The 16,002-nt window shown below is 39.6% G+C and overlaps 1 long non-coding RNA gene across 1 annotated transcript in view; it reads left to right on the forward strand.

Moving 5' to 3' along the window:
• LOC132402487 (uncharacterized) overlaps positions 1-14,165 on the forward strand; it is an 81,507-nt gene extending 67,342 nt beyond the window's left edge. Inside the window, exons 3-4 of the long non-coding RNA XR_009514920.1 lie at positions 13,698-13,869; positions 14,076-14,165. This is a non-coding gene — a long non-coding RNA (uncharacterized LOC132402487). The remainder of the gene's footprint in view (positions 1-13,697; positions 13,870-14,075) is intronic.
• The last annotated feature ends 1,837 nt before the right edge of the window (positions 14,166-16,002 follow it).

Consider the following 16,002-nt stretch of genomic DNA (forward strand, 5'->3'; position numbering starts at 1 on the left):
ATGTATTTTATGAATGCAGTAATAGCAGTTGTTTTATAAACATAGTTTAGAAAATAAACAATTTTGTTTGAGGAAGTGTGAGGTGCAAGTAAATTAAAGTAAGGCTTTTTTTTACCATAGATATGCTAAAGAAGAAAAAGAATTACAAGGTTAATACCTTCGTAGACCTATTTTGGAAAATCATTCTTTTCTGTTTACAACCCGTTGTGGTTTGATTAATATAAGTAATCCTTGCCACCTCCATTTAACTTTAAATGTTATGTTATGCAAATTGCTTTCAGTTTTGTGATGAATATTGATGAATGTTTCCGTTGTTTAATTTTAGTGGGGGCGGCTATAAAGTCAGCACTTGTCAATGGCAACATGGGGTCTTGTATTTCAAGTATTATTGAAAAACCCCTGAGGTTAATTACTTTCAGGTAATTTCTGCTTTAGCAAAGAAATACAGAAAAAAAGGGGATGTCTTAACTTCCAGTTATATAGACTAGCATGGAGAAAATCAGCAATTGTATGAAGAGTTTTAATCAAAGAATTGACAATGTTAAAAATAACTGATTGTATTGAAAATGTTCCTTTTCTGCTGGGTTCATCTGGTTGTGAAATCTAAAACACTTTAATTTTTGCCATTTTGATATTAGTTTGTCCTTCGCTGATTAAAATGAGACTGCATTGGAGCAAATCTAAAAGACAGATTTTAAAATGTTGGCTATTTTAATTTGTGCAGTTTCATTAACTCGGATCCAGTTTGCTTTAAAAAAAAGTGCAGGAAGAGTGAGAATTCCTGTAGTGAAACCATTCCAGCTATTCAGCTTTTCTCAATGGCTCTCAGGCATGGTGCAATGGGTAGCAATCCTGTTTCTGACACAAAAGGTTGTACGTTCACATTCCACTCCAGAGATCTGAACACTAACACCTAAAGGTATATTTCAGTATGGTCCTGAGAGAACATTGATTTGTTAGAGATATTTTATTTCTGCTGAGATGTTAAACAAAGAGGTTTACCAGTTCTCCATTATGACTGTAAACAGAAGAATACATAAAAATATTCCCGATCCATGTTAAAAATATCTGGCTATTACCACATTGTGTGAGTGGCCAAGCACAAGCAGACTTCAGTTTTATTTTTCAGAGACTCTGCACTAACTTGGAGGATGATAGGGAGGAATATGTTGAGACATACACTGTAGGCTTGATATGAAGCTTCCAATGTACCAGATCACAAGAGGCTGCAGAGGCTTCTGGACTCAGCCACAATCCCCATCATTGAGGACATCTTCAAGAGAGTGCCTCAAGAATGCGACTTCCATTATTAAGGACCCTCACCATCCCAGACGTGTCCTCTTCTCACTACTACCATTGGGGAGGAGCTAAACGAGCCTGAAGTCCCACACGCAATGATTTTAAAACAGCTTCTTCCCCTCCACCTTAAAAAGTTCTGAACACGTGAAAGAGTTTTGTTCATTTTTCTCTCCATTATCTGTCATGAAAGTGAATGTAGTCTTGGGTCACTCTTACTATGGAGAGCGTAGACCTGTGTTGTTCTTTAGGGGAAAGGTCTGATATTTCCAATCCTGTCTGCTCTCGTGCACTAGCTAGCCTTCTCCAGTTCCGGGGAAAGTCATGGCCCTTTGTGAGGGCATCAGGAAGAAACTCATATTGCCAAGGAAACACAGCAGGTGGAGGTGGCAGCAAATCAGCAATGAAAAAGAAAAAGGACAGGATCAGAGGAGCCCATCATATTTTTATATTATTGGGCTATATGGTTTGCTGGACCAACCGTAGAAGTGCTTTGTGAGAAGTGCACAAATGTAAATGTTTGATGATTGGATTTCAGTTCACAGGCATTCAAATTGAGATGACTTTGAAATACTGTCAGTATTGATAGGGCTACATTAGAAGAAATTACATTAACTCCTTGCACTGATAACTACACACTAGTTAACAGAGTAGCACTACATTCTTTGGAATGTTTAAGAATTAATGTTTCTGGACAGAAGGAGCTTGTTTCCTTTAACTCTGATGATTGGATGACTATCTTAGTTCAATTCATAATCTCAACCATGAACATGGATACCCTCTTTCCAAATGGTGTTGTGACCTTTCTCCTTTCAATCTGCTGCAGATCTGTTTAAGGCTGAGCCTGAGGAATGGCACTCAGCATTGTGTGCAAAGATTTTAAATGATGGTTTTACATTTTCTATTGAAATCTGCATTTATTCTGTCTCTAGATTTTTTCCCTTGCTTCTATTTCTAATTTATTTCATCCTGCATTATCAGAACTCTTGCTAATTAATCTCAACTTTTAAAAATTTATTTATTATGATACAGTGTAGAATGGGCCCTTCTGGCCCTTTGCATCATCCACCCAGCAATCCGTCGATGTAATCCTCCCTTAACAAGCCTTTTTTTCTCTAATCACTTCCCCTACTTCTTGCCCTCAGACTTGCTTAAAACCTATTACCTCTCTAATTTCTTTTATGACTGCCGATAGGTCATTGACCCCACTGACACTGCCTGACCCATTGAGTATTTCCTACGATTTGCAACACGCAATTTCCTGCATCAGTAGATTCTCTCGTGATTGTGACTTCCTGCATTTTCTGTTTTATATCAAATTTCTCTTTTGGTACTTTGGTCTTCTTTTAACTCTAGAGCTGAGTACTGTATATAAGAAATATATAAAATACGTATTTGCCATTATATAGGTTGAGTGCCTAAATGCTACAATGAATATCATTAGGAGTCTCCTGCTCAGTCTTCTTAACCACTCAGTGATTGCCTCCCACCCAGAACAATTATCAGTGAGATTTAGTCTGGTGGGCAGGAGTAGAAATTTTGAATGCAGTCTAAGAATATTATGGAACCTTGGGAAGAATCATCAGCATGGCTAGTGTGAAGGAGAGGTGGGATAGATTCCACTGCCAATGCCATTGTGGAGGAGCAGAATGAAACGGGGAGAATCATCTTAGAAACTTCCTTTTTCAGGATGGAGTGCGCATGGAGTACACTTTCAAATTTCTGTTTCAAGATATTAATACAGATCAACACTCCTTCAAATTTGTGTATTGATAAAATTAAAGACTATGGATTTCACTATGCCAAGGAGCTGGATTAAGTTTTAGCCATGAACTGTATACACTCAGTTGCCACTTTATTAGGTATCTCCTGTAGATACCTCCTGTACCTAATAATGTGGTCACTGAGAGTATGTTCATAGTTTCCTGCTGCTGTAGATTATCCACTTTGAGGTTCAACCTGATGCATGGATATTTCCTGTCAGTTTGACCCTGTCTGGCTATTCTCCTCTGGCCTCTCTCATTAACAAGGCATTTTTACCCATAGACTTGCTGCTCACTGGATGCTTTTTGTTGTTTGCACTATTCTCTATAAACTCAAGAGACTGTTGTGTATAAAACATCCCAGGAGATTAGCATTTTCTGAGATACTCAAACCACCCTGTCTGGCACCGACAACCATTCTATGACTAAAGTAACTTAGATCGTGATTTTCCCCATTCTGATGTTTGGTCTGATTGGTTTCAACAACAAGTGAACCTCTTGATAATTATTTACATTAACAAGCACATGTAAAGGGGTAAAGTATCCATTGAGTGTAGATCATTCAAATGAGCCAACTGAAAGTTTGGCTCTGAAGTCTATCTTCTCATGTTGGTAGAGCAGCTATCACAGGGCAGAATGAAAAGCCAGGAGATTGCACAATCAGTTTGTAGAGTTGCTTAATTTTTGACTGGAAAAAATCCCCGATGTATTGTCTTGTAAATTGTAGATAAAGAACACCCATTTAGAGATTGAAATATGATGGAAAATGTGATTCAGGTTGTAGAACTTTACAATTCAAATACTAATGTGTGGGTTGTTGGTTTTCCGAGAAACAGACTAGTTTGAAACCAATAAAAAACTTTCAATAGTCTATTTATCATTTTAATCATTGCAACAGTTAACCAAAGAAGAGGATTATGACCACAGTTTTAGTTTGGCCTAAATAATCATATCTTCTTTTGCATGGTTAAAAAGATTAAAGATATATGTTGTCACAAAATACATGCTAGTTTTTGAGAGGAAAATCACTACCTAATAAAGTTAAATTTCTAGAGGCAATAAAGAATACTGTTTTGAAGTCAATAGAAAAACATATATAATTGTTTTTGTTGTTTCCTAGTTTTAAATATTGAAGTGGTTAGATAATGAAATTGAAATCTATTGATTCATTTGAAAATCAAAGGAATTACTCTAAATTAATGGTAACTACTGTATTTGTAGACTTTGTACTCTTAGTAGGATATTAATAGTATTTTTCAAGAGGACTTTTTATGAATTCATTCACAAGATCTGGACATTGCTGACAAGAGCAACATTTATTACTGTCTTGAAATTAGTCAACCATATGAGTCAACCACATTATTGACAATTTACCAAATCTTCCACCGAAAATGTTAGGCTATTCTATTTATATTTTCTCATTCATACTTCATTTAATATTCTTCAGGTTTTGGGATTAGTAAAATCCCAATATGGAGTTCATAAAAATATTATCCAATGATTTACTGATGTAGAGGCCCAGTGGATAATTACAGACCATCTCAAAGATTAATCCTTTGAATTCCATGATATTGCAACCTGAAAATGCAGAACATCCTCTGAACAAGTTTAAATAAGAGCAACAACTTGCCTCAATCAGGAGGCAAATCTTTATATTTAGAGAAGCTCCTGAGAGACCACAGAACTCTGGATATACAATATTGTGCAAAAGTCTTAGGCACATATTTGTAGCTAGAGTGCATAAGACTTTTGCACAGTACTGTAATTGTCAACATGGAGTGGACAGCGAGTTTGTAAATCTGGCGGGAGCAAAGGATGTTGGGAATATTGAGGGTGGAGTGCTGCAGGATGGGCGTGGGACAGGTGGCAGAGAAAGAATGCCAGGGGCAAGGGGTGGCATGGGTGTAGACACATCCAGCCCTGAGACACCAGGCATGGCCACTTGATTCCAAACAACTGGTTTATTGACCATTACAGAACATCCGTCTGGTGCTTCCTGCTTCCTCCTCTCTTTCTTCCCCTTTTCCCTGCCATGATTCCCTCCCCCTGCCCCCTTCTCATTCTCAGACCACAATAGAGACTCATACCAAAATCTGGTTTATCATCTCTCTCATTTCTCATGAAATTAATTTATTTTTGTGGCAGCAGTACAGTGCATTATATAAAATGACTATAGTACTATGCAAGCCATAAGAGCATAAGACCATAAGACACAGGAGCAGAATTAGGCCATCTGGCCCATCGAGTCTACTCTGCCATTCCATCATGGCCAATCCTTTTCTTTTCTCCTCCTCAACCTCAGTCCCTGTAACCTTTGATGTCATGTTCAATCAAGAAACTATTAATCTCTGCCTTAAATACACCCAGTGACCTGGCCTCCACAGCTGCATGCGGCAATAAATTCCACAAATTCTCCACCTTTGGCTAAAGAAATTTCTCTACATCTCTGTTTTGAAAGGGCGCCCCTCTATCCTGTGGCTGAGCCCTCTTGTCCTAGATGCTTCCACCATGGGAAACATCTTTTCCACAGCTACTCTGTCTAGGCCTTTCAATTTTGAAAGGTTTCAATGAGTTCCCCCCTCATTCTTCTGAATTTCAGTGAGTACAGACCCAGAGTCATCAAACGTTCTTTGTATGATAACCCTTTCATTCCTCGAATCATCCTTGTGAACCTCCTAGGGACCCTCTCCAATGCCAGCACATCTCTCCTAAGATGAGGAGCTCAAAACTGTTCACAATGCTCAAGGTGAGGCCTCACCAGTGCCTAATAAATCATCAGCATCACATCCTTGCTTTAGGCAACCTCACTATATATACATGCCTAAGACTTTTGCACACTGCTGCAGATTGCTAATATGGGCAACCAATTAGTGCAACTAAATACACTGGGAGATCTTAAAAAGTAAACCTCGATAAATTAAAACACACTTGGATATGGTTTACACATCTTTACAGAGTTTAGCCATTAAATTGGTCCAATACACATAGTAGAAATGAATACATCTCATACAGCATCATTCCCCTGCAACCCTTATCCCCAAAAAACTGGTAAGAGTACCACTGTCAACTGATACATACTGTATGTTCATTACTGCATTGATCTGCCCATGATGAATAAGCTTCTTTGAAAGCATCAGATATGGCCTCAGAGGCAGCTCATTGGCCTGTTGGGTTGCCATTAGTGCTTGGAGGTGCCCACAGGTGACAAAGTTTGGTGAGAAGGGGAATGGAAGGTTATGGGTTGGAGCTGCTGTCTCTGACCTAAATGCATAACTGAGAAACAACGGCCTAGATTTACATGGACCATTAATTCAGTTCTATACTTCCCTACCGTTCCTGGACAGAGTAGTCACTGTAGCCATCAGTGTAGTCACAGATCCAGGGATCTGTGAAGGAATGGGTCCTTGGGAGATGGCACGTATGTCTCCAATCAAAAGAGGGCAAAGAGTATGCAAAGTTTTCCTTGTCCTGGTGACTACCTTTGTATGTGGCTTTATCAGGCTAAGTGTAGAACCAATGCATGGAAGCACCAAGTATTAGTACATGCCGAGAATCTGTCCCTGATGTTCCAAAGGATTGGCTTTGACCAGTTCCCACTCAGCTTTCCATTCAGATGGATTTTGACTATCTTTTCTTTGAAGAACATTTCCCTCAGAAAATTGAAAGAAAGACACCCTCAGGTGGATGTCAGCATAGGGGGCTTACAGGCCCTACAGAAAAAGGGCACGTTGGATCTTGTGGGATGGTTTCCGAGCAGATTTTCCAAACCATTTGGCAGAATGCCTCATCACCAGATCTAATCAATAATATAAGATCTCTGTTGGCTGGCAGTAGAGGACCCTCCTCTTCAGATCTTTCCTGAATGGTTAAAGTTTCATTCACAGTTCACAAATGTGATGGGGATAAGACAATTGCCAACTGTTTTGTGCACTGTATGTTTGTGAGGAGAGTTCAGAAGAGAATGGAAGGTTCCTTGTTGAGGTTCATTCCAATCAGCTGTGTTTCAGAGGATACCCTGATCAACAGGCTGTTCCCAGGGATACATGCCAAGGTAGACATCAAGTGCTGCTGGAAGCTCATCAGCTGAGTGGAAGGCAGACTTTCCTCTGCTCAAATCTTGATGGTCATCCAGTACAATGTGCATGCTGCCAGCTGGCACATTCCAAGCTTAAAGAATACATACAAAGAGATGCACTGAAGCTTGGTGGAGCTATCACAAAGGCTTTGTGAGGAAGGACACCATCAATCAACTTTGGGCATTGAAGGATTGGGTCCTGTGTAACAGCCCCACAAACACCTGAATTGTTCAGGGAGGCCAAATGAGTGACATGTGTGCTTTGTAAATAGAACAGTAGAATGCAAGAGAGTCGGAGCTGGTGTAGGCCACACAGCCCCACAAGCTTGTCAAGATGATCATGAAATTGACTGCTTTGTCACACATACTAAGTTTATGTGCCATCCAGATACATAATGCCATAAATAATTACATTAAAACAATAAAAAGAAAAACGGAATGCAGAATATATGGCAATTGCAGTGAAAATGTGGTGTAGGTAAACAAATCAAATACAAGGAGAATGATGAGGTGAATTGGAGGCTGAAGAGTCAAGAGTTCATCTTTAGCTTATGTCTATTCCAGAGTCTGGTAAGAATGGGATAGAAGCTGGTGGGAGGTACATGCTCTCAAGCTACTGCTTTATGAGAGAGAGAGAAGAGAGAATGACCGGTGAAGGTGTGGTCCTTAATTATGTTAACTGCTTTCCCAGAGCTGTGGCAAATGTAGATAGAGTAAGCCTGTGAAGGATTCATAATTCTCCGCAATTTTACATGGCAGATGTCATAAGACCATAAGATACAGCTGCCAAACTAGGCCGTTCAGACCATGAAGACTGCTCCACCATTTGATGATGGCTGATTTATATTTCCCTCTCAGCCCTCTTTTGCTGCCCTCACCAAATAAACTTTGACACCTTTACTAATCAAAACCTGTTAGCGTCTGTTTTAATTATATCCATTGACTTTGCCTCAACAGCCATCTGTGGCAATGAATTCTAGTTGTGTTAAATGTCTTTATAGTGCTTTCTACATTGTTATAATGAGGCTCAACATAAGTTAGAGGAATATCACTCATCTTCTGTCTGAGCATATTACAGCCCCTGGGACTTAATACTGAATTTGACAATTTTAGGTAATTAGCTTTCCCTGTATGTATGAGAACTTTCAGTGTTGCTGTCGACCATCCATCTTTTACATTGACACAATTTGTCTTAGTTCACTAATTCGATCTTTTTACCTGTTTTTCATCCAGAGATCAGTTGCACCATTAACCTACATTGTTAATTCTTATTGAAGTTTGGATCCAGTAACGATAAATGCATATTGTAAATGTGCATTGCCACTCTACTATATAATATTCATGTCAGGTCTCATTATTAACCTTTTTGCTGTAAAAAGTAGACATTTTCTGTTTACCAGTTTTCATACTTGGGAATCTGTATTCTTAAAGATGTGGCTTCCCATCTCTGTTAATTTAATGTTTGACTGCATTGTTTGAAATCATGGATGTGATTCTGTATTATTAGTATAGAATTGCCTTTCTCTGCTCCTGGCTGATTAGATTTTGGCATTGCTTCTGTTGTACAAGCTAGAATCTAGTGCTGTTGCTGATAAGGGGTTTTGGTTCTGTCAATATTGGAACTATCACGGGTGAAAAATGGAAGATGTAGTCTGGCATAGAAAAGAAAAACAGTTAACAGACCAAAAATATTGAGCTGTAGTTATACCTGTATAGAATTAGTCAAGGAAACTTGCCATTATTGCCCTTGCTTCATGATGCAAGATGCAGTCTGACCTACACAAGCTCCAAACACAAGTACAGCCCTGCTTATTACTGTGAAATTTAATGAAGCTGTACCCTGGTGTCTTGACTCAGTTGGGGGGTTTACTGTTCATATGTTCTGATGAAGGGTGTTGGCCCGAAACGTCGGCTGTTTGCTCTTTTCTATCGGTGCTAACTGGCCTGCTGGGTTCCTCCAGCATTCTGTGTGTATTGCTTGTACTTCCAGCATTTGCAGATTTTCTCTTGTTTGTGCATGGTTCATGTTGCTGTATTGTTGAGAGTATAATTGTCATCACATTGGCGTCCATGTTACTTTATTGCTTTAGGCCTCTACAGCCTCACAAAGTGGATAGGGATAGGCTCAGTGGATGTAACATCATTCTGAGAGATGTGTTAACAGCTGGACGGTTCCATAGCCAATCAACAATCTGTACAAACCCTTACTCTTCATCATTAAGTAGTGTGAAGCCTGCCATTGGCATTCTACGCTTACTCTCAAGGTTATAACTCAAAATCTCTTGTAAAATGCACTCTCAGGACTCAGTATCAATATTAGCCAGCAAAACTGCTTAGATGGTTGATCTATCTGAGAGCTCCCCTGCAGAAGATCTTGGTATTGCTCCAAGCTAGACCATAGGTGCATTGATGTTGAAACCCTGCTGGTAAATCATTTGCAATATTTCATGCAGAAAATTCCCAAGACTTGCAAATCTATGTAAAAGCTCTTGTAATAAATAAGCTTTGCATCACCTGTAAGTAGTGACCTGTGGGCCCTTTGCCAGATACTCACTTAGCCCCATTTCACACTTCCTTCTGTTGCTGCATATGTACTGTCATCACTTTACCTATGTAGATAGCTGAAATTTTGGCAAGGGAAACAAAATATTGAAATAAAGACAGAGATAATGGAAATGTACAAATGTAACAGCAGAACCTGAGGAGTAAAACAAGAGATATAACATTTCATATCAATGGTATAGTTCCAAGGCTATTTCATCAGGAGTCCTTCACCTTGAGCATTAGTGTTTTGGCTGGATTTAGTTTCATTTTGTGCTGGGGCTCCGAAGTCCAGCATTTGTTGACTCTCATTGTGCCAATGACCTTCCATGTACCCTGCTCTGAGGCAGAAAGATCTGCTCGCCCCACTGGCATAAGTTAAATAACCCAATTGACTTGATGTGAAGTCATAGGGTCATAGAACAAAGAAACAGGGCTTTCAACTTAACTGGTGGACCAACCAAGATACCCACCTAAGTTAGCCCAATATTCCTGTGTTTAGCCCATATTTCTATGGACCTGATACAGCACAAAAAAGCACAAAGGCTAAAGTGCACAATAATAATAATAATAAAACACAACAGATTGGTTGTATGTCCATAAAGTGTGCATAAGATGGCTGACAGGAAATAACAATTGAGATGGAGTTAGTGGGTAGCAGTGTTGATCACCCTTCCTACTTGGAAAAAGTAACTGGTTTTGAGTATGGTAGTCCTGGTGTGGATGCTACATAGCCTCCTCCCTGATGGGAGTGGGACAAGTAGACCATGAGCAGGGCGGTGGGATCCATTTGATGCCACCTTTCTATATATATGTTCTTGATGCTGGGTAGGCCGGTGCCGGTGATGCATTGGGCAGTTCTGACCACCCGTTATAAAGCCTTCCTGCACCCAGTCGTGCAGTTTCCGTACTGAGAAGTGATGCAGCTTGTCGGGATGCTCTCTACTGCACATCTGTAGAATGATGTGAGTATGGATGTACAAAGTCCAGCTCTCTTCACTCTCCTCAGAAAGTACAGGCATTGGTGATCTTTCTTGACAGGGTATGATGTATTCTGGAACCATAAGAGGTTGTGTGTGACATGCACTCCCAGGAGTTAGAAACTGCTATTTATATCCTGTTCTGTGACTCATGAAATCAAGCATGGTAAATGTTTTCTTCAGCACCATATTCAGCTGTGTTTCCAGTTTCAGGGAATGATGGGCTTGAACTCTTAGGTCCTTCTCTTCATCAATAATCCTTAGTGACCTGAGATTTACGTCCTACCCTTATTTGGCATCCCAAAATGCATCATCTTATACTTGTTGGGATTAAACTTCATCTGTCAAAATTTAACCAGTATTTCTGGTGTAGTCAGAAATTTCTGGTCACAGACACAAGAAAATCCGCAGCTGCTGGAAATCCAAGCAACACTCACAAAATGCTGGAGGAACTCAGCAGGCCAGGCAGCATCTATGGAAAAGAGAAAACACAATCCTCCCACAGTCCTGATGAAAGGTTTCAGCCTGAAGTGTTGACAATTTACTCTTTTCCATGGATGCTGCCTGACCCGCCGGGTTTCTTCGAAATTTCCACCTGGGCCCCCAAGTGAGTGAACAGCATCTAGGGTTTGAGCTCGGGATGCCAGGATTCACTGCTGAACTCTCTGGAGGTGCCGTGGGCTCATCAGTGAAACACTGAGGAAAGAGGGTGCCCACTTGATAACCCAGAAGATGCCACCACTCACTTGGCTACCCCGCAGAGTCTAGGCAGCATGTCTCAGGGGTACAAATAAGGGATATTAACATCTCGTCCTACATAATGTACCTGTGTCGCCAGAAATTACTGGTGGCAGCTTTCCTCGCTATCCACATTGAGAGCAATTTTCATGTCATCCACACTTAGATGTCATTCCCCCTACATTCATATCCAGCTCATTAAAATATATATCACAACTAATAAATGAACCAATACTGATCTCTGGGCTTCACTACTGATCACATTTCAAGTCAGCTTTATTTCCCTGTACCCTGAAGCCTATTCTCTGTCATATACCCATCAGCACTTCTTTGATTCTTTTTGCCATTCTGCTATACTAGAACATTATCCTATACAATTTAGAATAGCCAATTAACTTACAAGCAAATCTTTGGATATGGGAAGAAAGTGGTGCATCTGGTAGACACTCTTGGGGAGAAAGTGCAATGTCCATGCAGGACTTGGGTCCCTAGAACTGTGAGGTTTTAGTTCTTGCTGCCCAAAGAATTCCTCCCCAAGGGTGGGGTGATCCGGATTATGGGCAGGCTCTTCATTTACAAACAGAAAAGTAAAACTGCTTTCCTTGTTTAAATGTGGTTGACCTCCAATGCCTAACTTAGATTCCTGATTGTGCATGGGGATATCAGCAAATTCTACAAGACTTTGCAGGTGCAGTGTGAATTTACCGATATACCAGATAATGTAAATATGAGAGAGACACTAAATTTGTTGATAAGCTTTCCAAGAAAGGCCAGAATTTTAAAGCTTTGGTTTCCTTTCACCCAGTGAATTTCAGCTGGTTTAATGTGAAAGAGAGATGTGAGAATGATACTTCCAAGAGCTTCCAGCTGTATTCCCCCATCTTGCCTCAGTAACTGGGATGGGAATACTACTTATGAACATAAACAAGGATTTTCATCAAATTTAAGTTGAACAGAGGCCAAATGCACACTCTGCTAAAATGACAGGCCTAGTCTAGTCCTAAACTTTCCTGCAGGAGGGTGGCTGATGTTCACTTCTCCAGGATGGTCTTTGTACTATATGCTGTGTAGTGTGGACAGAGACCAGCTGACTGAATTGTGTCTAAATATTCACTTTAGGACCCAATACAGCTGCAGCCATTTGCTCCAAATAACGTTAGGCATTTTCTTAATGAACATTTGCCAATCGCCACATTTAATTTGATGAATGCTTATCTTATCTTCATTATCTCCAGCTCTACCCTGTTGCTATGCCACTGAACATATACAACAGTTTTCTCTTACTGTACATGCCACTGAGACTTTACAGACATTCACATCTGCCAAGAATTGCTATAAAAAGGCTGCTAATATGAATCATGTGATTACATAGACTGGTGTGGTGTGACATCATGGTTTATTGTAAGTGTTGAAGAGGAATTAATAGCTGACATCAAGTTGTGCTGGGGAGTCGAGTTACCAACATATTCCCCATTGTAATGTTATATTAGTTTTCAGATTCTAGAAACTGTTATAGGAACAGCTAAACATTTACTAAAAGCCCAATGAGTAAAGTGGAAATCATTCTTCAGGCTTTTGGGGATTAGGTTTGTTATTCTTGCATTATTAAAAATGTTGCTTTTTAACTGATTCCAGCTTTGTCCCCAGTCATGTGTGCAAAGTGCTTTACAGATTGAGCCTCTTCTAGGCAAGGATAAATGGCCAAAAATGGTAATGTCATGTAGAAATTTTCCAAAAACGACGTGGATTGCCTTTGATATGTGATTCCTCAGTGGTAATGGCCATATTTAGTGATATAGTGTTACCTTGAGCCAGAACTGAATTTAACCCCTTGATTATTAATTCTATTTAGGCAGTTTACTAAATCTTTCACTCCTGTTTTTGCCTAGTGGTTACTGTGAATTTTGCTAAGGGCTTAATTCTCAGTATTTGATCACCTCCAAAGTGCCTGATTCAGATTAATATCCATCTAAAAGAGCGGTCATTTTTTCTACTCGAACAGCATTTTCCAGGACTGCACATTTTTGGGTGTAGTAAAGCAACACTGAGTTGAGGCATTTCACAACAATGTGGGGCCAAGAGAGGGGATACACTTTGTATCTGGCCCAAGACACTGGTATGGACCACAAATGGCACATACAACATAAACCCCCTTTTTCCATGGAGTCCATGACCTTCGCTAAAAATATAAATGAAGCTAAGAGATTTCTTTTATTTTAACTGATATTAAATTACATCAAATAATTTTATTCTAAGTGATCTTGTAATTATATTATTGACTGTTTTTGTTTCTGTTTCTCCAAGTACCTCTGATTATCAAAGTAAAACCCTTCCACCTGAAAGCCATCTGGCTGACCTTGGATGCGGAGTTGCATAGCTTGAGACTCGGTTGCTACCATCAGCTCACTCTGCCCATAAACAGCCTCAAAGACTAGGCCTTGAGATTAATGGGAGAGGCACCGTCTCTAAAGATAAGGTTAGTGTGGCTGCAGGGGTAGGGGAAGATTGGGGAGGGGGCATAAGGGTGGGGTTCTGGTGAACTGAGGTCCAACAATAAAACTCCTGGTTCTGGAAAGAAATATTTAGAAGTATTTCCCTGTGTTCATTCACAATGTAAAAATTTGAAAATGAAAATTACTGCAATGTGCTTTATCACATAAATTATACCTGTCTTTGATTCAGGTTGACTGCAACTTTATTTTAAGTGGCTAATGCTTCTCATTAGCAGAAAGTGAAATGAGATATGAATACCCATCCAATGTCATTACTCACATTAAATCCAGGTGAGTGTCATATTCTTCTGCTTTTACTTTTGCTAATTTATTGAGAAAACAACACTAATTCTAATCTATTGATTTTACAGTAATCTTATATGTACCTGTGTATATCTTAATATGTCATTTCCTATGGACAACCATTTTTGAGATATAAATAAACTACCAATTCATCATTACGACTCAGGGACCAAGCCATCTCACCCAGATGCTATGATACTAATACAGTTTATAGCAAAAGTTGACCACAAAATTTTTCTTGCTTATTTTTTCCCTGTTTTTTTTTCCTTCTCTTGCCCACATTTTGATCTGTTACTCATTATTTTATTATTTTTGTGTCTCCTTCCAAGTTCTTTGAAGCAAGGATTTTTGCCCTGCACTGGCAGGTGCATACTGTTTGGAGAATATCCAGAACATCTGCGTCAGAGCTCAATAGTAAGGGTCATATCAGCAAAATTGTTAGAGTGATATTTACATCAAAATTTTAAATGAACGCAACACACACAAAATGCTGGAGGAACTCAGCAGGTCAGGCAGCTTCTATGTAAAAAAATACAGTCAATGTTTCAGGCCGAGACGTTTCAGCATGAGTCCTGCATTTTGTATGTGTTGCTTGGATTTCCAGCATCTGCAGATTCTCTGTTGGTTTATTCACTGACTGGGGATGTGTGGATTGGAACTCGCACATGAAACTCCCACCCACCTGAAGAATTATTAAACACCTTGAACACTTGTGCATATACCCTTATGTGTATAATGTTAAAGTGTCTCTCCAAAATTGGAAAGAAAATAACTTCTTGCTCAGGCCTCTGCCTATGGAACTGGGCAGTGGCCAAGTGAATTGGCTAAGTTTATTTTATTGAAAGTTAGCTGCTGTCAGGCTCAAATGAAGGGATAATTCCTAACGATGTGGATGATCATAGTAATATCCAAATGCTTTCCAGTTCATTCAAGTTGAAGCATCTGTTGGAGAAGAAATGACTCCATTGCTAGTGTGTCTATATCTAACTCAGATGCCCCTAACTCAGATAACTAGTGCATCAAATGCCCTGCAACCTAAATTAAACATAATAATGACATTTGTTGAAGTCTCCCTGACTGAACGGACAAAACTCCTGAAATGTGATGTCCATGTTACTCCAGCCTGTATGGTTATTCCAGATTTGGAAGATGCTATTTTCTGACCTTGTGTACTGTATTTAGGCACATGATCAAATGCAACATATATCCAAGAAACCTTCACTGGTAAACACAATCTCGTAACACTTTCCCTATAATGTAAAGCACAAAACCCCACCACGGTGGCTTAGTGGTTAGCACAAAGCTATTAATGCTCAGTGCGTTCTGGAATATGAGTTCACTTCTGGCGCCATTCTGCAAGGAGTCTCTGTGTGCCCTCCCCATCGAATGCCTGGGTTCTCCCTGGGTGCTGTAGTTTGCTCCTGCAGTCCAAAGAGTACTGGGTACGGTAATTGGTCTTTGTAAGTTGTCACGTGAAAATCGGGGTTGTGAGGTTGCTGGGTCAGGCTTGAAGTGCCAAAAGGATTGCTCGACATTGTATCACTAAATAAAATAAAATCAATTTTAAAGTAAAAAATGTATTGCACTCTTTAAAATGGAATTCCAGTTAACTCAGCAAAACAGTAATTCACTTCACAGTAATTTCTTCAGCTTCATGTCTTTTCCTTTCTAGACTTCTGGGTTCTCCTGTAGGTTTGAATAATAATAATATATTGTTTTCAACATTTTATAAACATGTTGCCTACAAAGAAAAAAAACCTTGCTCTTAACCAGTTGATTGTTTCCATTAGATAGCATGAGATATGATGCAATGC

Source organism: Hypanus sabinus, chromosome 12 (assembly GCF_030144855.1).
Source record: "Hypanus sabinus isolate sHypSab1 chromosome 12, sHypSab1.hap1, whole genome shotgun sequence".
In the NCBI taxonomy this organism is placed as follows: Eukaryota; Metazoa; Chordata; class Chondrichthyes; order Myliobatiformes; family Dasyatidae; genus Hypanus; species Hypanus sabinus.